Raw genomic sequence first — 27,814 nt, 5'->3', positions numbered from 1 at the left:
GCTGGACACCCATTGGGTGATGTGTTCCCAAACCACTAATGGCTGTGTTACCCAAAAAGAGGGGTGATGCTGAAATGGACACAACTCCGTGGTCCCAAACCAAGGCACCATCCCCCCGGAGAGCATCCCTGTGCCTGCCAGCCCGGCTTCGGGTCCATCCCGAATGCTCTGCAGGGAGCGGAGCAGCAGCACCGTGAGGGCCGAGCGCAGCGGAAGGAAGAAAGAGCCAAGGCAGGAAAACTCCTTCCCCATCATATTTACTGAACTGCTCTGAGTTATGACTGGAGGCCAAGATCTGGCTTCAGGCGATTGCCTAAATCATTTAGGAGCTGACAAGGTAGGGAGGGGGGAAAATGTTCTTGTAATTCTTCAGTCTGAGGTACATTAAGGAGCCATAAGCCATGTCGAGAGCTTGAATTACATTAGAGAGATTATCCTGTTACAGTTCATAATCCTGGATAATATACCATCCCGCAGCACACCTGCCAATGATAAATCTCGCCCCGTAATGGGGCAGCCGTGACCCCAGCGGTCCCGGAGCCCTCTTGGCACGGAGCGGTAGCACCATGCAGACAGATGGAGTCAGGAGGGAGCGCGCAGCAATAACAGCCTGGCAGTGGTGTGCCAGGGGAAATTCATGGCTGGGAGCTCCGCGAGGTCCTCACTGAGCCATGGCAGGGAAAGGACACTGTGGGCACCCGCAGGGGATGAGGACGTGCCCCACACCAAAGGCTGAAGAACATGGAGCCAGAGAGAGAGTGGCACCCGGCCAGGGCAGGGCTTCTCCCCAGAGGTGGAGATTGCTGGCACAAAGCATTGCGTGTCAGGGAGAAATGGGGAGGGATGGGGCTGAGTCCCAAAGGGATGAGGGACAAGACAAGCCAGAGCGAACAGCCCGTCCCTTTGGAGCAGGTACCATAAGCAAAGCTGCCTCAGCCCCTTGGGAAAGCAGATCAGCTGGGGATGGGCGGGGACCCACAGCCCAGAGACCCCGGGAGGGTGTGTGCAGCTCTGTGCCCATGCACCTGGGAACAGCCCAGAGACCTCTCCTCTCCTCTCCACGGCACAGTCCTCCCTGTAACATTCTGTAAGTATCCGGCAAGCCCCAAGCCTCCCCTCCAACTCCTGTAAACTGTGCCCATCCATCCACCAAGCACAGAGGGGCCGCAGTGATTTACACTGACTCCCCAAAGGCAGAGGATGGGACTGTGCCCACCTGCTGCTGGATGTCCCCCATCTCCCGTTCTCTCCTGCCCCTTTCCAGCGCTGCTGCCCGCTCCCTGTGCCCTTGATCTGTTCTCTAACAGCTGCTCACAGTCTGATCTGCGCCCGTGCACCACTGCAAATGGGAAATCCCCCCCTGTGCCCCTTCCCCAGTGCCCATCACCTGCCCGGCCCCAGCTCCAGACTCTGCACACTGTGAAGAAAGAGCCCCTCTGTCCTGCGGGGATTTGCAATTTCCCCATGTCCCCGGCGGATACTTGACAGAGCCTCTTCTCTCAGGCTTGTGTGTTTTGTTTAAGTGCTTTGAGATAAAGCCCTTTTATCACGTTAAGAGCCTGGTTGCCCTGGTTTCTTCCTCTGGCCTGAAGGCCATTCTTTCCCTCCCTCTTGTTTTTGACCTCAGGTTCAAGAGTGCCAGACCTCCCTGCGCTGGAGCAGACCCCAGGGCGGGAGGCAGTGGGGTGGGAAGAGTGGGGCGAGGGCTGCAGGCGGCCCACCTCGTCCAGGGAACAGCTTCCGATCCGTGCAGGAGCGGGGAGGAGAGAAATGGGAGAGGAGAGCAGAGTTAGCACTGCTTTAGGCCTCCGCTCTTCTCCCTTCTACTTTTTCTCCCCACCGCTTCCCTTTATTTACCCCCACCCTTCCCCTCTCCCCCGTCCCCTCCGCTCTGTGCTCTGCCTCTACCTCTCCTCCTTTTCTCACCCATTTCGCTTTCCTTCCCTCCTTCTTTCTCTCTCCCTTCCCCTGCGGCTTGCCAACTGCCAGCAGATGACATCTCCTTTCATGTTTGGGGCTGAGCGGAGGCTCTGAATGTTCGTTTGATTCCGTTAAGATAATAGCTGGTTCACTGTCAGACGCAGACTGATCAGTTAAAACCTTAATCACTGCCTGTCTACTCACATGGCACTTATTTTTTAAGAGATTAATCCCCTAAGCACTGCACCAGCATACATTCAGGCTCAAAGAAAAGGGTGGGTTTTTATTATTATTTGATGCGTTTACTGTTGGTCTTTGTTGGTTTTTTTTTGGTCTTTTTTTTCAAATGCATCCTCCTCCCAACTCTTTCTTTATCTGATTCTCAGAAGACATCTGACCCCCAGCATCATCCCCTTGTGCTGGGCACCAGAGAGATGGAGGCTGTGCTGCTCTGGGAGCTCGTGGGACGTGGTGGGCTGCAAACAAAGCCCCAGCAGAGCCGGGCTCTGTCCACGTTCCCCACATCATTGCCTCTGCCCCCGTTCAGAGCGCACAGCACACAGGATTTGGGCAGAGCATCCCTAGAGCACCTCTAGAAGCTATGCCATCCCCATAGCAGCGTGCCCAGCACTGCCAGCACTGTGGAACACAGCCACCAAGTGCCGAGGTAAGCCACAGCCAGCTTCCATCACCTGCGCCGGTGTTTTAATTGATGGAGAGTGCCATGTCCCTCCTGTGTTAAGAGTGAGTTAGGTGCAAAGGAAGAAATGGTTGCCATCCCCATTTTTCCTGGGGCAGCAGTAAAAACCTGTGTTTATGCAGCACTTTGCATTCACAGAGTTCCAGGCATTCTACACAGGATGTTCTTCACCTCCATCTTTACTAGGAAATAGGCACTGAGCTCATTTCCCCAAACCCACTGTGACCCAGCAGCTGCCAGACACCATGCTGCTGCTTTTCCCATGGGCTGGGGCTGACCCACAAGCAGAGTTCTCCTTCAGCGGCACCAGAGAGTGAGGCAATGTTTCTGAGGGGTAAGCGTTTATGAAAACTTTTCTTTACAACTGACTTGTGAGAAAAGAAGGAAGAAAAGGAACAGTTCAAAGCCCAAGGTTTGCTTTAGTACTCATACAACAGGTTCAGGAAAAGCAAATCCTTTACTAGCTCGCAGGTGACATTTTTCAGCCTTCCATTCCGTGGGAGAAATAATGGATTTCTGCATCCATCCCTAACCCTAACCCTAACCTTAACCTTAACCTTAACCCTAACACCAACCCCAACCCCAAACCTAACCCCAAACCCAACCATAAAGTCCTAACCCCAACCCTAACCCCAATCCCAACCTCAATTCTAACCCTAACCCTAACCCCAACCCCAACCCTCAATCCCCTACCCCAACCCTAACCCTAAACTCAACACCAACCCTAACCCCACCCCCAATCCTAACCCTAACCCTAACCCTAACCCTAACCCTAACCCTAACCCTAACCCTAACCCTAACCCTAACCCCAATCCCACCCCCAACCCCACACCTGCAGCTCCATCAATGTCACCAGCTCGTGGATGGAAGAGGTGGGACTGCTGGCAGCAAATGCCGGCTCAGAATTTGGCAAAATAAAGCTGCAATTATACAAGAAGTTTTTGTCAGCTGCCCTTGGCATTTCCTATGTAAAAAGAAAATACAGTGAGAGAACAGGCTCTGAGTGTATTTTGGCAATTTTCGGTGAAATAAAACAAAACTGTCAAAAGAATCTGTATTTATAGGTGGAGGGAGAATTCACCTGCAGACCCGACTCTGCTTACTCCCCAGGACGTTCCTGAGGCTGAGGTGCAATGGGTTTGGAACAAAGAGTAAGGAAAGAGACAAACTGAAATAAAGGATATCCAGAATCACAGGGATAAACTTTAAGAAAGCTCACAGAGTAAATGGATGAAAATTCCTTGCTGCAAAGGATAAAGCAATCTCTAACTAATGGAGATTAGGAAGGAGCTCTCCCAAAGGACGAGTTATCCCATCAATTAATAGAGTCAGTAGTGTCGCAGACCCGAGTCGTGGGGTCCCGAGTCATCGCGCTAAGTGCCACGAGGGCAGCTCCCTGCAGCAGCTGGGGCCGCCTGCCCCTCCAGCCGGCTGTTCCGTGTTCCAGGGCGATGCCAGAAACAGGCCGTAGTAGTAAATGAGTAACAGCACATGAATCTTTTCTGGAGGAAAGGGTGTGAGCTCTAACTGAAGGCTGACTTTGAATGAATAGGTTAGAGCTGGCAAGCCATTTCCTAGGTACACACAAGCCTCCAGCCAGGCGGGAAGCCAGGCAGAGCTCCTGCCAACGCTATCTGCACAGATACGAGCCGTGTTCACAGCAAATGCTCTTCTCCTGCAGATTTAAGTTAACACACCTGCTTGCAAAGCGACCTGATTACTTTTTGTGGAAGTAAGATCTAAGCAGAACAGCAGTCTGAGCTGCAGGTCCGGCCCTTCAGGTGAGCGTCAGACCCCGCTGGATTCTGTCTCTGCCCTTAGGTACGTGGGTACACAGGTACAGCTGCAGCGGTCTCCTCCTGACTCACACACCGCCTGGCAAGCAGTCACAGGGTTATTTAGAGCCCTCCGTTGCTTAATGACACTTTGGCACGCTGTTTTGTTAATGAAATTCAGGCAGTTGTTTTATCACAACAGCTACACCTTTGCCCAGAGCCCTGCACTGTCAGACGCACGCTGTTGCATAGCTACAGTCTACGGGGTTCTTAATCTACCCTGGAAAGCAGATTAAACGTCTTCCTCTCTTATCAAACTGCACGGGGATGCGTCTGTGCCTCACCCTGGTGCTGGGACACCCACCTGGTGCTCACCACGATCCCTCTGCCAGCACAGAGCCCACCAGGACACCGCAGAAAGGCACCTCGTTAGTAACAAAGAGGGAACTCGTACCCGTTCAAACGAGCTGGCTTTCTAAAACGTAGCAGAATAAGAACGAGCTGCCTGTGCCTCCCCTACCCACCCGCCCTGCGCACGACCAGCATGGCACAGACCCAACCTGCACGCCTGGCTGCTGACGGGGCACAGCTCCGTGCTCAGAAGAAAACCCACCCCGGCACCTGCAGCCCTGCTCTGTTTTCAATGATTTTTACATCGTTCCCCCCGTGCAGGCAGTGCTTTCCCCTCCACGCCTTGGAATGTGAACGTTTTAGAAAAGAAAATCTTGTTAAACTTTTAAGATATCGCGGAAATAACTACCCAATTACTTCGTTGGCTGGTTACTATTGTCGCTCAGGCTGTGCTTACTGCTTCACAGCTAGAGTTGAGCTTTGCACTTAAGGCTTGATATTAACAAATAATAGCCGTTAATTAATGATATGCCTCTTGCCACCTTAATTACACACATGGGCTTTACGTGCCTCTGTGCTCACCCCGCTGCTGGGCAGGTTACCGGCACCGATGCAAAGAGACAGAGTCACTGGGAGGTGCTGGCACCGAGCCCTGCCAGGTGCTCCGAGCACCGAGCGCTCGTCTCCTCATTGCCACCCCTCTGCCCCGAGCCCGGGGCCATCCCTGCTGGCGGACTGACCGCCAAGCTGCCAGGAGGCATTTCCCACAGATTGCTGCAGGGACATACAATGAAAGCGATAAATATCCCAGCGGAAAATATACGGCACCTCATCTCTGCCGCGAAGAGCTGGGGATATATTTCCAAAAGGCCCTTTCCCTCGGAGGGGATAAATCCTTCAGGAGCGACGCTCCGCTGGGAGGCAGAGAGCAGCCCAACGCCCCCTGACCCTGCGGGATCGGGAGCCAACAAGTGGCCGGGTTGGGGTCAGGGGCCGGCGCGGGGCCAAGGGATGCTCTCTGCAGGGCCCATCTGCCGGCAAACAGACAGCAATCACCCTAAAGGTGCGGTGCGGATCAAGCTCTGGGACTCAAATGTTTCTTCCCCCAGACAGTAGCAATTATCATAATCAAGCAGTTGACTCCAATTACGCCTTCCTCTCATTACAGCCGAGGGGATGGACGCAGCCACAGCAGCAAAGGGAAAGTTCGCAGCCGTGTCGCCTTTGCATATCTTAATCTAAAATGACAGGGTGTGACACGGGGGGCCGGTGACCCTGCCAGCCTTCAGCTGTTCGTGTGGCAACAATTTCCAGCACCAAATTACTCCCAGGCAGGGCTTGATTGGAGGTTCAAGGCAGCAGGAGAGAGAAGCCATTTAGGGGACTGAAACATTCTTCACAGCCCTATTTAAATACAATTTACATTCCAGGCTCTGCTGTTTGTGCATTGTTAATTGCATCTTGTACCTTAGTTTATTTTATAGTTGAAGGGTTTTTTTCTTTGCTGTTGTTTTTCAAAGGCGTGCTTTCTTTCCTTATTTTTTTTTTCCTAAGGGGCTGTTGTTCTCAGAACGTAGTTATATTTCCTGGAAGGGAAAATAGATTAGTAGATTTAAAGGCCAGGAGGGACAAACAGATCATCTAGATGACCTCCTGCAGAAGACAGGCCAGGACATTTTACTCAGTAATTCCAGTGTCTCCATTTGTCCAGACTTAACCCGATGCCCTGCGCTGGGTAAATACCCATTCCAGAAAGCCCTGATCTCAAAGCAGCAATCCCAAAGCGGCTCGCAGTGCCCAGGGCGGCCGCTCCAGCCCATACTCACGTGCTGCACGGGGCAGTCGCAGGTCCCTCAGACCCGTTGCTGTTCCTTTCCTCACCTGTAGGACATCCCTCAGTTTTCTCCAGCCCGCTCTCAGCAATGTTCTGCCCTCAGTGCCGGGAGCAGGGCAGGACGAGATGCATTGATTTGGCATCTGGACAAAGCAGGGACCATTCTCAGCAACTTCCCTCTCCACTGACCGCACTGTTGTTGGTAGGAGGTGGAGCAATGCGGGAACACAGATTCAGTCAGACTTAAAGAAAACACATGCAGAAGGCAGAGGGGCTCTGGTTTGAGTGGCCTTTTTCATTCACTTGGAATAGGGCATGTAAACTGAAACAAAAGCATCTATCCAGCTTTTTGCATTGCTGAAATATAGCACAGAGATCAGACTTTCCCTGTCGCCTGCGGATGCTGGCAATGAACTCTTTCTTCGGGCTGAAGCCAACCAGCAGACCAAGCCCCGACAACACAGCTGGCTTTCCTAAAGTCCCATATTCTCGCACTAATTTTGCATTACCGCATACGACCACACATTGTGGAGGCTAAGAGAAGCCTTCTTTCTGGCATGACTCTTAACACGGACTGCATTGGTTGTCTTACACAAGGGTAATTCAGTGAGAAGCTCTGCACAGCTGAATTATGGGGACACAGAAGTTCTCCTCTTCTCAGACCAACTGTGAGCCCCCCAAAGGCTGACTTCTGGCCTGCTGCAAACCTCAAGTCAAAAGGTTTTGCAAGTCTCTTCTCCTCTGCTTTGCAGAACGAGTGATTGCAGAAGTGGAAAATGGGTTTTGAATTTCCAAGTTTGGGTGGAATTTCAAATCTCAGCTCTGGCTGTAAAGCCAAGCCAAAGAAAACACCTGTTGGGAGAGCGCAGGGTTAAAACCTTGCCGAATTTTTCACTCGTTTTTCCATCTTCTTCTGCTCTTGGGTTTGAAAAGCCAATGTCCTTTGTGAGAGTACTACACTACTTGTGGCTCTGGGCTTCCACTAGGTTGAAGGCCAACTCTGGCTGCCCTGCAGTGGAGCCAGTCCTGAGTGGGTCTCAGGACTGTTTGCCTGACAGCTTTGGCCAGGCTGTACGTGCCTGAAAACCAAGAATTGTCACCCAAGTGGCAGCCAGGAGAAAGGCAAAATGCAGCGAGACGTCCTGCCCATGGGAAAGGTGTGATCTTGCCTGGAGTGGCACCCAGCAGCACCGTCAGTTTCCTCCTTTTTTGGCATTCCTTTCTTTGAGCCCCATCTGCTGGAGTCCCGTGATTTCATGACACGTTTCATCATTCATTTATTTGTTCACATTTAAAGAAGAACATTTTTAGGCTTTGCAGCCAAGGGTAGAATCCGTAAGACCAGGAAAAAAAAAAAAAAAAGGTTTAAATTGGCATTATTTCAGGGTAGTCCCATGATCTGAATGCTCGTGGCTGGGGATATCGGGTGCTGCCCTGGCAAAACAGCCTCCGGGGCCTGGTTCTCATTTCCACGAAGGTCCCTTCGCACCCGTCTGGCAGCACTGGAAGCTGGCGTAATGTATGAAAAGGTGTTGGTGTAAATGACAACTAAGCCCACTTGACCCCGGTGAGCCTACTCCTAATTTACTCCAGCTCTGGGGAAGTCCGAGGCAGACATGGGCTCGGCACAACTTGACGGAGAGACAGACAAATGTACGCCCCAACCTGCTGCTGCTCCAGAGGCCTCCGAGCCAATTACTTTGGTGATCTCAATCCTCCCTTCCTTCTTCTTTCTCTCCCCCCTTTCCCATCACGTGCTCGCTTCCAGCAAGCGCACGTCCTCCTGCAACAAGAAGCAGTGCCGCAGAGGAATGTGGAGGGTTTGAAAGCCCCCCGAGAGCAGGTAGATCCATCTGAGCGAGTGCTGCCTCCTCCGAGCCAGGAGGGGAAGGCGGGAGGGGATCGGTTTACATAAGTACTTTGCCATATGAAGAAATAATTTAGCGGTATTAATAGAGGTTAAAGTTTCCCAGGAATCCCAAACAGGCCCCGCAGACACAGGTGGGTTCTTTCACTCGCAGGGATGGGGAGCGTAACCTGACTCCCTCCGGCCAAAGGGAGACGGAGGCTGGTGGGGCAGAGGCTCTGCCGTGGGGGTCTGCCGTGGGGCAGGGCTGTGTGTGGCAGGGCTGTGGGGATCTGCTGGGGGATACGGTAACCCCCCCATGCCTGGGCACAGCCGTTTTTGCAGGGGTGCAGGCTGGCAGCGAGACCGGAGCTGAACTCCAGAGCAAGCAATGAGGAAGGGATCTGCATGATGCTGGCAGCACACATGCATGCAAGCATGGCCCAAGCACTATTCTCGTGTGGAGCAGCGAGCACACGGCCCTGCAGGCACGTGCAATGAGGCACAAGCTGCCTCCTGGATGGAGCATGCACCAGACGTGCTCTGCGATGTGAGCAGAGCGCTGCACAGACCCGCACTGGAACCAGCTGCATTTTCAGAGCACGGACACCATGACCAACCTGACATCCCCTCCCGCTTCTGCAGGATGTGCTGGCTGATGCACAGCAATGAAACGCCACTGATGTCTCCTGGGCCGCAGGACCTGATTGCTGCTAACTGGATAAAATGACACAGAGCACAGTGGGGGATGGAAGCAGGAGACTAGCGAGCCTAAATCCCCCTTTGTTTGGGTTGGGATCTGAGATAATGTCGCTGATTCTCAAACATGGAGCTTTTTACAGCCCAGGGAGTTTGAGGCCACCCCAAAAATAATAATCTCTTAAAGCTCAAGTGATTGCGGAACACTCACCCTGTAAGACACGCGGGGCCGTGCTGCCTGGCACCAGTTTGGAGATGGCCCACAGCCTGCTGATCCCAGACCCCAGAGCACGTGGCTGCTGCTCCGCTCCGGAAGGGACTAACAAAGAAACAAGAATATTTGTTAATGTATTTTTTTTTTCCACTGAAAAGCAGTTAAACCTCCTAAGACACTTTTTCCAGACATCTAAATCCTTTAAAAATATTCTCTAGACTCCATAAAACTTACATTTTCCCTGGGTTCTCCCGTGAGTTATTAAAAAACTGAAGTCTCTACCTTAAGAGCTTAGAGTTTGGTCATGATCAGAAAACCAACTATGTAGAATGGCACCTTCTTGTGCATTCAGAGACACGTCTACCAACTGAGCAGGGAATATCAGAGAGAACTGCAGACCCAGAACAGCCAAAGGAGAGCAGCCCAGACACTAAAACGAGATCTGTGATTTGTGGGAGTCTGGGCTCTGCTCATCATATGGGATGATGGCAATGGAAAGCCAGTGTCCTTTCATGGTTCCCCCTGATAGGCACAACAGTGTTTGCAGCTATTGGAAAACTGCATTATGTTATAGAACCATAGAATCATTAAGGTTGGAAAAGACCACAAAGATCACGAAGTCCAACCACCAACCCATCTCAATATTCTCACTGCTCACTCTTTTCTCAACCAATGCCTGACAAAGTCAGAATTTTAACGGCAGCATCTTTGGTTTCTTCCAAAGAGGCCCTTAGAAATGAAGATATTCCCAAGGAGCTCTTGAAGAAGGAAATTTCTGTATCCGGGCACCACCCTGGCAGGGCCCCGTGTCCCATGGAGCTGTGATGGGTGCACGGTGTCCCCCGTACTACAGCTCCCCAGGCACCATCACAGAGGGGCTTCGGAGAGTCAGGAGAAGAAAGCTGTTTTTTCTGCAGCTGCTTTCCTAGACCAGAACTGCGCTGCAACATTGCTAGAATCAAAGGGATCGTAACACCCTCCCTGCTTCACTTAACCATCAGTTTGTCTGGGGCATGAACTCCGCCAGCAGCAGCTCCTGCAAAGTGCTCAGCTCTTTCTTTCCCCTTCTCTCCCTCTTTGCAATGCTTTCTCTTTCCCTCACTCCGTCTGCCTCCCCGCAGCCTCCCAGAAGCGCTGGCGTGTTTTTAACCCAGGCATGAAACAATCCCACAGCCACAGATTGTGATGTTTCAGATAACATACGGAGAATGTAAATCCTGTCAGCAAGTGCAACAGCCATAAAAGGCTAAAATGGATTCCTGCGGATTAGAAATAAAACACAGAAAGGGCCCTGTTCTCTCACTTTCCTCATCTCCCCACCTCCCTGAGCCCTCCCTCCCCTCTCCCCTTTAAAAATCGCCTGGAAATGCGAGGGGAGAGTTTTTTTTCTTTTTTTTTTTTCTTTTTTTTTTCACCAACTTAAAAGAAAAATAAAATACATTCCAGGAAAAGGACTGCTGCTAAGAAAACTAAAACCAGAAAATGCTTAAAGATGTTTTAATGACTTAAACACAGGGCCGGGATTGTGTCTAAAAGTTTCCACATTAAAAAAAAAAAAAAAAAAAAAAAAAAAAAAAAAAAAAAAAAAGCAAATTCAATATTAAATGTCCCCCTCCTCACTGCCACAGTTCTTTCCTGAGCCCTCTGATTTAAGCAGCGTGTTATTAGCACGGCCAGTGCGGACAGACACCGGCCTGCAGTCAGGCAAAGTTTACGCTTCTGTTCCAAACTAAAAAGGCACAACTGAAAACGCTCCTGAAAATAATGAAGGCCACGTGAGCGCGGGTCCGAGAGGCTGTTAACAAGCAGCTGACAAGTTTCTGCTCGAGGAATTAGACCCTCATTTAGAGGGAGATTAGCGGAAATCTTCCTTCTAATTGCAGAACCAGCCCGGCGATCGCTGCGCTCGGAATCTGCTGGACGCGGGCGGTGGGCACGGAGCCCCCCAGGCCGAGGTGCAGCCCAGGGCTGCTGGGAGCGGGGTCAGCGCTCAGCCCCCCCTGAAGCCAGCCCATGTAATTTGTCACGACCGGTAGCTTGTGTTGTGCAGGGGCCTGGCTGCTGATCAGGCATGAAGGGCTGAATCAAATCCTTTCACGGAGCAGACAGCGCGGTTCTGCGAGGTCACGGCAGAGGTTAGGGCAGGGCAGGGTGCTCCAGCTGCCTGCAGAGCATTCGGCCTTCCGAGAGGTTCAAAGCGAGCTGCGGGGAAAGCCCCGCGCTAAAATGCTGGCCTGAGAGCAGGAGCAGGAGAGAGAAACCTCCTGCTAACAGCGGCAGCCGAGGAGCTAACACAGAGCTGTCTGCATCGGGAGCGTTTCACTTAAGCGAGAAAATGTAGAGCATTCTGGGCCGAGCGTGAAAACTCCAAGTCTGAGTTGCTGCTCGGGGGCAACATCAAGGTAAGTGACAGGCTGAGCATCCCCTAACAAATGGCACCCACCCTATACACAGATAGGGAGCACGCGTACACGCACGCAGACGCAAGATGTACCCATGGATCCAGATGCTCCCAGAGCAACCCAGCTCCTGCCGATGCGGATTTCAGTACTGCCGAGAACAAGCACTGCCCGGGTGGGAACTGCAGCAGTACCCACGCTCCTCATCCCCTCTCTTCCCCCTCCCACCTTCACTCCGTCACTGCCAACCCGCTGCAGAGCAGAGCTGCCCACAGGGCAGGGACGGGCAGATCCCGGACCAGGGACTGTGGCTGGAGAACTGCCCAAAGACGCAGCTGTCCATGGGACGGGACCAAGGCGGCTTCTTGTAGTTCGTCCCACTTCTCCAACCACGTCCACAGGGGCCAACCCTCTGTTCCTTTGTAGCGTAACGCTGCCTAAATCTCTTGGTGACAAACCGCCCTCCTGTCTCCCATCAAGCAGGCGGTTATCTGGTGTCTGAGGTCACCTGGAGGCGTGATGAAGCCTCCAGCACAGCCCCGCTCATCTGCTCTGGCTGACAACCTCGATCCTTCCTACCTGCAGCCTGGCCATGGAACCTGCTGCAATTGGAGCTGTCGTGGAAAGAAAACAAACAGCATTTAGCCTCTTTATCCTGAAGTCAGACCTGATGGACCAAGGCTCTTCTAACAGCTTTGAGAGGTGGAAAGTCCTCTCCTGTGGGGAAATAAGCCTGGAAGGACCAGGGCATCCACCAAACCCAGCGGAGCACGAGCCTCCCCGCTGCAGCCCATCTGCCTTCCTACAGAAGGAGCTGCTGAGGCTTGAGCCCAAACCACGCAGCAGCCACTCCTCCACCTTTCTCCAAAAGCTCATTTCTCTTTCCAATTCAGCACCGGGGAGGGGTTGCTTGCTTGCTTTATTTTTATTTTTTTTCATTGAGAACGTGCAAGTGTGTTTGAAACCCTGATTTCCATCCAAAAGAGTAGGAGGCCGAAGTCAGACTTCCCAGACCACAAAGACGCACGGCTCAATCTCATTCCAGCCAGAGTTTCCATTGTACTCTTCCCAGATGAACTTTAAAAATATATGTGTGTGAATAGGCGTGAGTGTGTGCGACTGCATGTGTTTTTTCTTCTTTTAAAAAAAAAAGAACAGAAAAAAAGGCGAGTGAGCGAGCGAGGCTTTTAGGAGGTTAATAAACCAACCTGTTGCCAAGTTGGATATGTGCATGGAAGGGGGGAGTTGAGGGTTTTAATCCCAGCTTTTGATAAATAGAAGACATTCTAGTCATAATAAAACGTGTTTTACACTTGGGGGGGGGGATAAGGGAGAGAAAAAAGGAAAGTTTTGGCCAGGCACTGCAAGCTCCTGAGCCCAAACAATGAGGTTAAGAAACATAACTGTAACGCATTAGTAAATTGACAATGAAATTGCAGTTACTTCACTGGCTCTTTATTAAATAAACACAGCCTGAAATGGACCTGTCTGCCCCGGAGGTATTTGTGTAGGGTTCATATTACTAACTCAACACTGCTGCTAACGCACTCTCAGGCACTGCACACCCTGGAGTGCAAACACATTCCAGAGCAGACCCTGCAAGGTGGGGCCGACCTTGCTTTTCCCCTTGTCACTTTTTCCCTTTCGTTTAGACCCCGGATTTTATAGCCACCGGCTGCGACCACGACATTTCATCCCCACTCGCAGCTCCTTTCAGGCCCAACTGGCGTGCATGAATACACGTGCCTGGAGCACGCTCGTGGGCCGGTGCTCACCCCACACTGTGCCCCCCCCTTCCTGCCCCACTCTCACCCCTCAGAAAAGATCCCCCTGCCCTCAGCTCATGCCCCCTGCCTGCCCCCGGCTCAGTTCTGCTGCTCCTGACCACCGACTGGCCCTTCACACCTACCTACAGCCCCAACAAAACACCACGCACGCTCTGACAGCGTGCACGGCTCACACCAACAGCCGCCGGCCCTTTGCAGCTACACTACAAGCACCGCCACCTCTCACCCACCACTGCCCTGCCCGTCCTGTCACAACACCACGATGGGTCCCCACATGGCTTCAGTCCTGTCCTCACGCGCCCATCTCACCCTCAGCCCTGACACCTGGACCGCAGCCCTACCAGTGGCAGCTGGAGTCCACACGGAGCTATTGCACGTGGAGATGCAGCTGTGGGAAAGCCATCTTACGAACCCTTCACCATCGATGCGCACGAGCCCAGGCAAATCCCAGTCCCACTCACACAGGTGAATCGGGTAATCCCCGCACACACACACATGTTGGAGACAATAGGAACTTCAGCGTGTTCAGCACCTTGCAAGGCCTTGAACAGCTGCCAATGTCCTCTGGAGATGCGCCAAACCGGTTCATAAGATGTGAATGATAGAGATTCTCAGCAGCCCATGGGGTTTGTAGCAGGCTGTGCTACTGTTGGCTTGCATGGCTGCGACACGCTTTTCCCCTTGTTCTGAGACATGCCTCCTGTGGAGTCAGGTTTTCTCAGTGAGGATTTCTATTCCCGTCTGGAACTAAAGTGAAAGCGCTCTGCTCTTCTCTCATATATGACCAAAAAAAAAAGGAGAAGTGGGTTAAGTGCTTTCATGCTCACAATGCCATCGAAGGCTTTCAGGGATAATATCAGACTCTCACAGAGGTAAAACAGAGAGATAGAACCTAACAAAGCACGCAGAGAGAGACTTTACCTGTCACTGATCGCACCCAACTCGTCTCATCTAGACTTGCATTTTCCCTAGGCACTCAAGGCTTCTGTTTGCAAACTTTCTTGCAGAAGTGAAGTCTGATATGATGAGAAAGTGCACCAAAATTCAACTTTTCTGGAGCAGTTTCTCCAACATCTTCTGAACACCCTGGAAACGAGAACAGCAGATGCTGAGCAGTCTTCATGTGTGCTCCAGCAGAGATGCAGCCACTGATGGGAAGTCATATGAAACAAGAGATGGACTTTTTGGGAACGTGGCTTACTGGCACAGAAGATGAAAAAGCATAGTACAGCAACAGGTGACACGGCTTCAGTAAATCTAAGTGCTAACTAAAGACAAGGGTAGGGAGGCTTTGCAGTGCAGTTACAGATGGGTACAGGGACTGTCGGGTAGTGACGGTTTAGGCTTCTCCTCTTCTTAACTTCTCCTCAGGTGCCAAATAAATAGCATTTAAACCCATCAGGACTCAGCTCACACTGAGTGTTTTCTTTGTCTTGCTTTTCCATATGAGCAAATGGGGTTGGCACATCTAGCCCTTGGAAGAGCTTACCTATGCGGGGAGAGACAGCAAATTCCCCAGTCGTTGGGATCCTTAAAGCCAGACGGGATGGCTCTCCCTAAGAGGCAATGCCCCAGCTCCACCAGGGACGGCCTGGAGCTCGGCGGAGCAGCGGGTGGGAATCCCTGACCGGCCGCAGGCAGGAGGTCAGCCCAGCGCCGAGGGATTCCATCTGGCCTTGAAGCTGAATGTGAAATCACAGAGACGTCTCCTATTTGCCAAAAGCAGCTTTAATTTTGCAAGGGAGTGAAAAGGAGAGCTTTCCACTTGGTTCTTTCATTCATATAGACTGGTGGATTTTTGCCTTTTTTTTTTTTTTTTCTTCCCAACCTGTTGAAGCCTCCAAGTTTCCCTCTGGAAATCCCATCCTGAGATGGTTTTCTCTTTGCCTTTCGCCTCCAGAGGCCAGGATTGAAAAGCTCTGCAAGTCTGGTGGCTGCAAATAGGAAGACGCCTTGCTTATGCACTTGGGCTTTATTTGACAAGATTCTCTTGGACCTGAGTCAACGTCGGCTGTGGATGGGAGGAGAGATGGCTCTGCCCTACGGTGCTATTTGTTCACAGAGGTACTGTTGAAATAAAAACTAAGAGTAAAGCAGTACTGCAGGTATCCAAACACACAAATATTGCCCAAGGGTCTTGAAAGCCTCCCCCTCCCTCTCCTATTAACCCAGGAACTGACAGAGTCAGGGAGTTGGGGCCGGCAGTCCTAGTATTGTTCTCCAGAGGCACGGCCAACCCAGCAAGTGTCAGCAATACGGCAGCATCAGCCTCAGTCCTCTTGTTAGGCTACTTCAACCAGAGCAACCTCTACCAATAGCAGCCAACTTGTGAGCCTTCAGCAAAAAAGACATGAGTGGAGACAGCTTGGACCAATGTCTCGTCTTCTCTTTCCACATACAGACTGCACCAGGGTTTATTGCTCATCCTGTGCAGCATGCAATCCTAGCAACATGCACAGAAGGTCTGCAGGGCACGGGGGCTCACCTGCTCTTTGAAGGGTGCAAAACTTTTCCCAGCTCGGGTAAGCGTAGAGCTCAGCTGTAAGGAACTCGTACCCTTTGTGGGATACGGGATAAGTCCTAAGAGAGAGCAATACTAGTCCGTGCTTGGACTTTCCCTCTTTCCACATCCATCCGGGTGTTTTTACACATCCTGTACTCCTCAGTGCTTTCTCCCTGCTTTCAGAAAGCCCCCTTACCCATTTTCTAGCCATTCACTTGACATCTGGTAGAGAGGGATATAAGCCACTCCGCAATGAAATCTTACCCTGCCTCTTTTTCCAGCCTGCCTGACAGAGAACAAGTCAGCTGTGGGCCTCACCAACAATTTTAAACAAAAACCCACAATCCAGCAGGTCAGGCCATTTTAGCATATGTACCTTTTATTTGTAGCAGACTGTTAATAATTAAGTGATGCCTTTCATACAGACATTTACAATAATTTAACCTTGCCCTTGCTGTGTAATTTATTCTTTGCAGAAGCCAATAAAAATAAAGGCCCCATATTTCGTCTCTCTCATTCTCTGTACATATATATAAATATATATATACACATATATCCAGAATAGTGTAATAGGTTTCACATATTGTTCCATAGGTATCATTAGAGTAACAGAGCCAAGAGTCTCAGTTCATATGACTCTCTTTATAGGTGCCTTATAATCCACATAAAATTGAGTTTATGTTTCCTTTCCATCCACCGATTCTAAAACAAGATGAGGAAGGGTTGTCTCTCTCTTTCTACTTTTTCCTTCATAATTCCAATCCTCGTTGCACCAAATTCAAAGTTTGCCATTGGTAGTAAAGGCCCACCTTTAAAGAACGCAACCAAACTGGATGCGACCTACAATGCATCTGTTTTAGTGTCTTACCTCTGACAATGGCAAGCATTAAAGCCTCCAGGAAAAAGCTTTGAGTAATGCACACAGTCGACAAGCAACAAATCGCCTGCCTGGAGAGGAAAATCCCTCCTAAGTTGGTGAGTGAGTCATTACTGCTGTTTCCAAAGCCACAGAAGAGAAAACCCAGCAGGTAAGTGGAATAGGAGCAAGGGAAGGGACTAAAAACAGAGATTTATTTCCTCTCCAAAAAAAGAGAAAAAAAAGTAGAGGACAGGCAAGAAAAGGAGCCAAAGCTAGTGCTGTTGGCTTCACTTCCCCAGAAAGTCCTAAAGAGGTTACGCAGAGAAACAAAAGAAAAATATTTTCCCCTAAAGAAACATTAGCAAAAACACATTTATTAAAGCACAAAAAAATTCCATAACACTTAAGAGAGCCGATGCTCTGGAAAGCGCAGGGCTGACCGCTGCGTGCAAGCCAGCAAGGCTGAGGGGCCACGGCCGCGTGCCCGGCAGCGCTCTGCTCGGCAGGCTGCAGCAGGGCGAGCTGCCAGCACTGCCTGGCCTGCCTCAGGTGCTGTGGAAAGGGGCCCGGACCTCAGCTGGACTAAATGCAAGTGTGCCATGCTTAACTCAGACGCTCACGCTACGCAGGAGAGGCTGAGATCCATTACAGGCACTGTGGATCTCCCGTAACACGTGTGGTCTAGAACCTACAGCTCCTATCGGAGACACGTTTCCCCCGTGCTGTACAGTCAGGGCAATGCTGCAAGAATGTTCGATTCCATCACAGCCACAGCTGTTCTCCAGCATCCTTTAGAGCAGCAGCTGCTCAGGGACAAGAAAGCACATTCACATTGTTATTGTTATTATTGTTCACCAGCGTGGCAGGGGGACAACGCAGCTACTGGTCCCCCGTGCGTGTTCTGCTCCGCTTGGTCCATATGAGGTGATGGAAAACTTTCCTAGCATCAGGTGTTGCTGCTGAGTGTGAGCTGCTCCAGTTACACTCTCGGCAAGTGTTATAAACACACAGGCACAATCTAAATATTTATGGCACATGAAATCTCCCGTCTGCTGTTCCTCAGCAGAAAGAGAAGAGAGGAGGGAGGGAGGGAGGGTGAATTAAGAGGTGATTATTGTGCAGGGCCTGTAAAATCAAAATACGAAATCAAGATGTAGTCGGTCGGCAGGAACGGTCACCACAGAGAGGAGCCAGGTGTCAGTTCCCTGATGCTGATGTAAGAGCTCTGCCCCAGCCAGCACATCCATGGGACAGCACTCAGCTGTCCCCAGCTGTGCCACTGTTGGCTTACCCCATTGGAAACGTGGCCGTGGTGTCATGGTCTCCCTTTTCCTCTCAAGCACCTCCTGAGAGACTGTTTCAGCCCATAAAATCTTCCTGGGTCTGCGAAGGAGTAGAGCAAGATGGGAAATCATTTCTTTGCCCTTAACAGAAATGACGATAGAACTTTTGCTTTCTTATTCTTTCTATTTTTTGCTCAAATCTCCAGGGGTTTTCGTAAATGCTCAAAAATAATACTAATAATAATAATAATAAAGACTACAGAAGTTCAGTGTGTTTCTGGAAAAACGGCCATTTATCCAACCTGAAAACCACTGAGTATCTGAGGAGAAAACCTTCACTTAACAAAACTTGGGAAGTTGGTACTGACAGAAATCCTGTCTGCACTTGTCTCTGGTGTTATCTGGACAGCCCGCCAAAAATCCCCTCCAGGTCATCACAGAGACCTGATGAGGAGAACACGTTGCAAATACACTTCTTGGACCAAAACACGCTGCAGTTCCCAGGGATCTGTGTGCCAACAGATGAAGGACTGGGAGAGCAAGAGCATCATCCTGTCTGCCAGTGTGGAAGTCTGCCCGGTAAGCAGGCAGATGAGCTCTCAAGGTGCTGCCCAGACCCCTCGTTCAGACTTTGCACAGCTATTAGAAGAAGAAGACAAGGCAGCTCTGGTTTTATGGCATGGACAGTGCTGGTGCTGCAATGGTGGCTCTTACAGAAAGACTGGGGACGTAGAGCTGAGAATAAAGCAAGCTCTTCCTCTGTGTGTTGGAGTGCCACTTGCTGGTTTCCAATAGACCCACTGATTTCTACACGGAAGGGGACACCACAAAGGCTAATAGTTTTTCTAGGTTTTGTTTCTGGCTGCCAGAAATCAAGAAAGAACGAGCACATGGGAATTTGCATACTGCTCTGTTTTCAAGGGAGTGCATTCACTGAAGGTGGGGCCCCCAAAGTTATTTTTAGCTCAGCACAAATAACGGAGCAGAAGGCTTTGACGTTTTTCCTGAACAAGTCCCAGGACCAAATTAAAAAATCAAGGCATTTTCAGCTCCAAACAGGAATTTATACAACCTTTTGCCTCGATTTGTGCTGGCACTGGTGAGTTTGAGCACGGTCCGGTGACAGCTACGGGAGGATCTGCAGGAAGAAACGCATGGGCTACAGTCGAGATGAGTTATACCAATGGGGATCTCATTTTTCTGTCCAAAATACAGGCTCTGCAAAGTTGCTGAACTGCAACTCTTGATTTCAAGGAAGTACTTCGGTGCCTCACGGGGCTGACAGCTCGCTGTTGCCAAATTTGAGTAAACAAACCAATTTCCACGTCCCCCGGAACTGCAAGCACATCAATAATCACTCAGGAGAAAGCTGAAGTGGAGCTGGGCGCTAGGAATAACAAAGCCAGGGCACGTTCTAGTTGGCACACCCAGCTGGATGTTTACACTCACACCCACGGAGGCGCCAACCCCAATCTCCTTCCATTGCAATGACAGGTCTGACTTTGCAGGCCTTCCAAAGGCAGAACACCTCCTGCCCTGCGGACGGATTTTACTCCCAGAAGGCTGGGAACGTTTTCTGTAGGAATCTGCCGTTGAGAAAGGCACTGTTTTCCATGTTACAAAAACACTTGGTGAGACATCACCTACTGCTTGTGTTCCATAGGCCACACACCTCTGTCAAAAGTTGGAGCCAAGGTACATGACTTCAGAAGGCTTCTGCACTCACCAGAGTTGTTTGTCAGTGAGATAGTGGGAAGTTTTTGAACAGAATTCCTCTTACGTATTTCCAGGGTCTCTCCTATGAGTCTCTCCTGTGGGTCTCTACAATTAACCAAGGGAAACAAAGTGCTTTCCTCTAGAGACAGCTCAGCTCTGTCAAAGGTAAAGCTACTGTGGAACAATAAGGAAGCCTCCACGCTACCCAGTGACTGAGCTCAAATCTCAGAAAAGCCAAAAAATCTTGAGCTCAAACTAATAGACACATCTGCCAACAACTTCTTCTAATTTTTTGGAACTACTCTATAGATTATTTCATTGCCAAGAAAAAGAAGAGATATTTATGAAATTCCAAGTCAGATCCTCAGTGGTGTAAACTGGAGTTGCTCCAGTGAGTCTGGGGGACACTGCCAATTTACACAGGTTGAACTGGCTCTAGCAATTCCTGCCTGGCTCTCCAGCTCCCATGGACAATTAAAGGTAGCTTACTGGGGAGTTCCATGAAAACCTGCCACTCTTGACTCACAGAATCACAGAACTGCAGGGTTGGAAGGGACTTCAAGAGATCATCAAGTCCAACCCCCTGCTAAAGCAGGTGTCCTACAACAGGTCACACAGATTGGTGTCCAGATGAGTCTTGAATATCTCCATAAAAGGAGACTCCACAACCTCTCTGGGCAGCCTGTTCCAGTGCTCTGTCACCCATACCATTATGAAGTTATTCTGCATGTTAATACAGAACTTCCTGCCTTCAAGTTTTAGGCCATTACTCCTTGTCCTATCGCTACGCACCACCAAGAAGAGCCTGGTCTCATCCATTTGCCTCCCACCTCCCGTTAGATATTTATAAACATTTATCAGATCCCCTCTCAGTCTTTTTTTCCCCAGGCTGAACAGACCCAGGTTACTCAGCCCTTCCTCATATGGGAGATGCTCCATGCCCTGTAATAATCTTTGTGGCCCTCCACTGCTTTCCTTCCAGGAGATCCCTGTCTTCTTTGAACTGGGGAGCTCAGAACTGGACACAGAAGTCTAAATGTGGCCTCATCAGGGCAGAGTAGATGGGGAAGATCACCTCCTGTGACCTACTGGCCACGCTCTTTTTAATGCACCCCAGGATACCATTGGCCTTCTTGGCCACAAGGGCACTCTGCTGACTCAGACAACCTGCTGTCCACGAGAACACTCAGGTCCTTCTCCGCAGAGCTCCCTTCCAGCAGGTCATCCCCTAACCTGTACTGATGAAACGAAACACAAGGACACAGACGCAGAAATAGAAATCAGACATTTGCTCCTACCTTTAACTTAGAGGTAGCTCATCTTGAGCTTTAGTCTGAATACGGGAACTGAAAGCTGGATGGACAGGGGATCCTGCAGCTACAGACCAAGGTAGTGTCCTGTCCTGTACACAGAGGAAAAAAACATCTTTAGTTTGTAATAGGGTTGCAAGAAGTAAAAACGTGTAGGAGAGGGAGGTGTTTCAATACCAAAGCAACAGGAGCATGGGGGAGTTCTAGAGATATAGAAAACATGTGCTTAACATTCAGCAGGTGCTTAGGTTTCTATAAAGAGCAGCTCAATGAATTTCCTTATTTTCCTGTCCTGGGGTTCTTCACGAACAAAGTTTCCCCAGATGGGTCTTACTCAGAATCGGGGCCTTATTTAACATCAGGGAGGTTCTTTTGATCTGTCAGTCTTCTGGTTTTCATTATGAGTGAGACATCTTTTCTGGAAGGTTGAGGAAATGTGCATTAAATAATGGCCTGGCCTTTATTCTTAGTTTCTGGAATAAGAAACCGAGGTGTACAGTCAATAGAAAACGCACACGCATTCTGATAGCACGCAACTGAGGATGTTCCTGAAGGTCTGCACTGAAGCAATACCAGACCATGGTGCTGGCAAACACAAGCACCTACGAAGAACTCTGTTTGTGGTAACAGTCACCACTGTCTTCAGCTAGTCACACCGCAGAGTGCCTCCCATGAATGAGAGTGCTGCAGGACTGGTCCTGTGTACCCCACAGAGCATTTTTAAACATTTACATGCATCCAAACCCTTAATAATGTAAACCAGTTGCGACCTCTTGGCATCCTGAGTTTAACAGGGAGTTTTGCATGCACAAAGAACAATCCCTTTGTTAGATTGCAACATGCTGAATTTAATCTCAGAATGAATTCTTACGGCCAAGACATAACCCACCTCTGAAAGAGAGCTGATAATGGAAAGGCTGACACGATCTGAATGACAGCGCTCTAAGTGACAGCACTCTCATCACTCGATTACAATGGCCAGCCACCTCCAACAAAGGGCTCCGCGATCTGAAGCTCCTGCTGCAGGTGGAAGGATCCTCCCCTGACTTCAGAGGTCTGCGGATCAGGCCCGGATCGTTCACGAAGCTCCTTTATATTCATTTCAACCCTTGTTCAGCTAGATACCCAAACACGTGCTAAGTGTTTATAGTTCATGCAGCCTGGAACCAATGCCCACTTTCAAACCAGGGGGTTAGGAATTATTGTGCCAACTGGTTCTCAGATGGGCTGGTTTGAGAGGCTCTTTCTTCCCTGTGGTGCCGTATTTTACCGACCTTTCTAGTGTTACCCTGATGGCTTTGATGCAATTGTTGTCTTTTGTAGAACACGTATGGACAAAGCAGTGCAGTGATTTTAACGACATGGATTTTTTTTTTTTTCCCAGAAAACCTCTCCATTTTTGGGGGGTTTCATTTTTTTTTTTCCTACTTCAAGGAAGAAGAAGAGGCACAGACACACACAAAAAAGAGAGAAAATGGAAGGCTGAAAATTATTGGGTTTCGGGAAGAAATATTTTTGGCAATGAAATCAGCAGAAGAAGGGTTTTCGAACAGCACGGCTCACCAGCTAAGCCAGGGAATAAAACTGAACCGAGCTCTGAAACTTTACCTTCCTTTAATTACACAGGTGACATTTCAGACATTGAGTCTGATTTTTTTTTGCATCTGCATATTGAAAACACCCTTTTAAAAATACTTAAAAAAAATAGCTGCTACAGAACATTTATTTAGTGAAAAGTAAATCTTATAAAAATTCAATTGCAAAGTAGTTAAGGTATTTGAATTTTTTTTAAAGAAGAAGAATCCCAAGAAAGAAAGTATTTGATGGCTAATAATCTCATTTCAATATAATAGGACCTTTCTTTTGCAAAGAGCAAGACAGGTTAAAAGATATAATTATGACTTTGCAAACTCTCCCAAGTGCTACGAGATCATCTGACAGTTCTGATCCCGGGCTCAGCTCTCAAAGGGGAAAAGTCTTTGTCTAGTTAGAGAGTTAAAGAGACAGGATCCCTATTCCACCCTCTGCCTACATTGCAATTTAACTGTCAAAAAAATCCAAGCCGCAAAATTGTCTTATTCCAACACAGCGCAAGAAAAGAGAGAGAGGTTTGAAACTGACCTGTCAAAAGCACCCTGTTTAAAAATGTATAATATATTTTAAATATTTTTTTTGCAGAGGTACTTAAAGGTTAAAGATGTGCCAAAGAAGTAGGATGTTTTTTTTTTTTCCCCCTTTGCTGCAGCTTTTTAAAACAATTAAAAAAAAAAAATCATTTCAAAATTAGGGATCATCAGTATAAAAAAAATCCCCTGAAGATCAAAAGGAACACATTAGAATCACATTAATTCTGATTAAAAAGAAAAAGAGAGAGAGAGAATAAATCCCCTTTTTCAATGGAAAGAGAAACTCTGAGAACATTTAGATGTGTTTTCATTGTCAGAATTTACAAGAAGGTGGAGCAGAGTGTCTGGGAGAGAGGAAGACCAAGGCGAGCACTGAGCCACTCGGGGAGATGCAGGCTGCTGTTGACAGACTGTCCTTGATATTCCGGGCTCTTTAAAGCTTTGCTTTTTCAATGTTTCAAAATAGTGAAAGGAGGAGGGGAAAATATTTTTCCCAAGTAACCAAACAAAAGAAGCCATTTCTTAAGGGGGGTTTCCAAGGAGCCACAAACAAACAGCTCCCAAGCATTTTTTTACCAAATATAGATGGCGAGCAGGCAGCTGGACATGACCAAAGGCTTCTGCACCGTGCCACCCGCCTGGCACGCCACGAGCACGAGGTGTCATCCCGAACCACAGCCCAGGGCCGCGCTGCAGCCGCGCATCTGGAGCACCTGCACAGGGTGAGAAATGTCAGACTGGGTTTTGTGGGTGTGTGAGCCGCTTCTGTCTGCGCAGGCAACGTGTTCCCCTAAGCAGAGGCTGAATTTCCCTGTTATTCCTCTTGGTGCAAGTCTGGAGTGAGCCCTTAGAGGGGCCGTCAGGAGATGGTTCCTTGCAGTTTCCCCACCGTGTGTTCAGGTCCATTTATCCTCCTCCATAGAGCTCCAGCAAACATCACCACAAACAGGAGCAGCTGAAGCCTTTATTTCTTGCAGGGGTTTGAACTCCAGTGAGCCAGGTGGGCTCCCTCGCTCCCACCAGCAATATGGAACCTGCTCCTGCCCACATGCAGCTTGGCCAGCGGTCCTGCCAGGGAAACAGGCCAGGCTCTTTCATACATGTGACTGCAGGCACCCAGCATGTCAGAGCCCAGGGAAGGGCAGAGCCAGCTCGAGTCTACAGCCAAAATCAGCGGGGATTGTCCTCTAGGAGACCAAGATGCAACCTCCTGGGTGCCTCTCTGGGTGGGAATTTCCCATAGGGAGCAGCCATTTTCACTTTGGCAAAACAGAATGATTTCATTGACTTGAACCAAAGAACTTCTGACCAAAAGAGCTCTGCCGGGGACCTGCCTGGTTTCTTGTCTTGCAGTGGGTTTCTGGAGCCTGAGGGTGCAGGATTGCTGTGATGGGTGAGCGGCCTGGGTGAGGAACAGTGAACATCCTGCGAATCCAGGCTCCCTTTGCTGGGGTTTTGGATCCTGGGAGCTGGGGAAGCTCAGAGCCTGAGCCATAGGGCTCTAATCCTTTATTCATCTTTTGAGATGCTCTTTTTCGATGGAAATGTCAAAAACAGTATTTTCCTTTCAATTTTCTGTTTGTTCATTGAGAATTTTGGCATTTTCTACTTCTGTGGAAATTCCAGCTCTCCAAGCTGCACCTGGATTCAGTTACTTCTCTGGCCAGGATGTCATCGCTGCAGTGCATCTCTGACACAGATGGACCAGAAGACAGCAACAACACTAAGAAAAATGTAAGGAAAAGTGCTTTATACAAAACTTTGTAGGAGGGGAGGCCTGGTGGCTGTGAGTTACGAATTATTTAATAAGATTTATGCAAACACCAGGGCCACAGACTCTAGGCATCCTTGGCACACCCAATAAATACACCACAAGTGCTATCAATACAATCATAACATGGAACCAGCAAGATAGGTGGCAACAAGAAGTCAACCCACCTCCGCTGCTCCCTCTGCCAATTTATTTTTCGTTCTAGCCCTCTTCAGCCTGGTGTCATTTCCAGGTGGTTGATGAAACGGATGAGTCTTACAACAACACTGAATACTGAATCAGACACAGGGAACTTTGGAATGGGGTAAAGTAGCAGTTGTGTGTTGGTACTTATCTTCCATATTTTAATATATATAAAGTTCCAGAATGTCGTGGTGTGGCCAAATTAAAAAAAATGAGAGTGGGGAACCTTACTGAAGCATCCTTGCAAATTTTAAGACTTGTATATTAGATAGAGTAGAATGCATTAGGAAATGTGTCAACACAATCCTGTGTTTCCATAGGACCTGCAGGGTGACCAAGCTTTAAGCATTACTCACTGAAAATTAAGCCAAACTGGACTCCTGCCCTAGGAACCTAGCCAAATTTCTGCTCTTAAAGGAATGATAAGCCTTTGCGATGCTGCTCTTCTGACTGTGCAAAATCAGGGTCAAGTCTGGGATAAGAGTGCCTCGTTAAATAGTCTCAGTCCTACCACCCTACAATCTGGAGGGAAGTCTTCCTCTAAGAGCAGGACCAGGAGCCACCAGCAAGATGAAGGTGTCCTCCTGACATCCCAAATGGACTATCTGAAGACAAAGGGCTCTTTCGGAGGGCGTTCCTCTCATGCTTGCTGCTCATAAGAAAATAAAGCCTTCCCAGTCCTTTCCACCAAGTTCTCTGGTCTCAAATTCTCTGACAATTTGCCTCAGCTGTTCAAAGAGTGAGATGGTGATGGAGTGTCCCTGGTGTACCCATAAGAAGGATCAGGGTCTCCTTCTAAGTACTGTATGCTAAAGCTGGCTTCCTCATGCCACTGGAAAGCTGCCATGATTCTGTCCACATATGAACAAAAACTCATCTGCTTTGCACATTTTCCCCTTAATCCAACCTGTTCTCCAATTCATCTTTGCTTGTTTGTGCTCAGTTTGGAAGGATTTGTGACTTCATGTCAAGGAAAGTCTGGCTGCTTGCTGATGACAACACCCAGAGTACCACAGGTGTCCAAAGGGAATTCCTGCAGTGAAAATTATGGATGTTGGTCTGAGGAGATGCAGATAGTGGGGAGGAAGACAGTGTGAGTGTCACCTGGTGAGAAAACAGTGGAGAGTGGCAAAAAGCCTTGGCACACACAATTTGCTGTGTTACATGCGTAGCAGGAGCAGCAATGTAAGCACAAAAGAAGACAGGAACCCACCAGGACCTGTGCTTGTGTTTACCATTTTCTCCACATCACTTTCCCTCCTTCCTATTGCTGCAGAAGCCATTCCCATCTGAACATCCTTAAAGCCCACTTCCAACTGGCACACCCCTTACTGGCCAATTGAAACCAAAGGCCATGGATAGCAGTGAGAGCTTTGCTAGAATTTTTCCTAATATGGGGGAAATTTGCAGGTGGTGTGAAGCTAGCGGTGCTGGCTTTACACAGCAGAGCACAGCTCTACAGAAGCAGAGTGCGTGTCCACAGAGCAATGCCTCACCATCAAATGAGACAATTTCAGCTGAGCTGTGAGCTGAGCTGCCTTCAGGCTGGGACAGGCTCAGGCGACGTCCCCACTCTGCAGTCGGTCCCCCTCAGCGCACAGCACACGTTTTGGTTTGATTGATTTTGTAATTGCTCGTTTAATTGAACAGTTACAGCAACACTATCAGGAAAAGGTTTCAGGGCTGGGAAGGGGGGTGGGAGGGTGTGGAGGTGGAAGGGGAATTGGAGCTGGGGAAAGAGCAAAATGGGTTTTTCCCTTTCTCTCAAGATGAAAACAACGAGGAGAGGTGAGGAGTCGAGTTCCCTTTAGCAGGCACTGAGGAGGAGGAGATCCGAAAACAATAAATTCTGAAAAGAGAAGGAGAAAAATTAGAAGTGGATTGTAAAGTGTGGCAGGGCCAGAGGGTCCCAGGGACTGCTTAGCCTCTAACTGACATCCTCTTCCTGCTAGCTGTGAATGCTGGCATGAGGAAAATGGGCCACAGTGAAGGAAGGCTGGGAAGCTGTGTGGGCTGCAAGTGGGAGAGCAAGCAGCAGAAGATGCCTGTCTGCCTAAATGAGGCACATGAGCAACATGAGATGGGGAAAGACACACCGGTGTTGGAGAAGGGAGGATATGAAAGCAACACAGATGTGTATAGGAGGATTTGCATTTCAAAGGCATGCAAGGACAGAGGTGTATAAGCCCACTGGACAAGGCATACAGAAAGGTATATGGAAAGGGGGTGGGAGTGGTGGCATGTCCTTGTATGAGTGAAACATCCAGGGAATGGGAGAATGCAGTCTATAGGACAGTTGAGATGCATAAGAGTGAAAGTAGAGTGCACACGTAGGAAAGATAAGTGAGAAAAATAGGGGAACAGACAGACATACACCTCCACAAAAGAAGTCGAGTGTGAAGAAATCAGGGCACATTCTGGCCAGTTTTATCAGCATGCCTGCTATAGGATATGCTTTGCTATCATGCTGGGATTTGAGGCTGCCATTTCTCTGCGCATCTGGTGCCATGTTTTCACATGTGGGGCTGTGGGGGCACT

General features: G+C 49.3%; 1 long non-coding RNA gene across 2 annotated transcripts; it reads right to left on the bottom strand.

Moving 5' to 3' along the window:
* LOC110388333 lies at positions 242-12,410 on the bottom strand. 2 transcript variants are annotated; one of them, XR_002432852.1, is made up of 3 exons: positions 12,318-12,410; positions 3,453-9,444; positions 242-1,737 (listed from the first exon to the last, which is right to left on the bottom strand). It is a non-coding gene; the product is annotated as an uncharacterized LOC110388333 (long non-coding RNA). The 2 variants fall into 2 exon arrangements; XR_002432851.1 differs by lacking the exon at positions 12,318-12,410 and adding an exon at positions 11,834-12,307.

Source organism: Numida meleagris, chromosome 25 (genome assembly GCF_002078875.1).
Source record: "Numida meleagris isolate 19003 breed g44 Domestic line chromosome 25, NumMel1.0, whole genome shotgun sequence".
Lineage (NCBI taxonomy): Eukaryota > Metazoa > Chordata > Aves > Galliformes > Numididae > Numida > Numida meleagris.
This window is presented reverse-complemented; position numbering and strand designations above follow the sequence as displayed.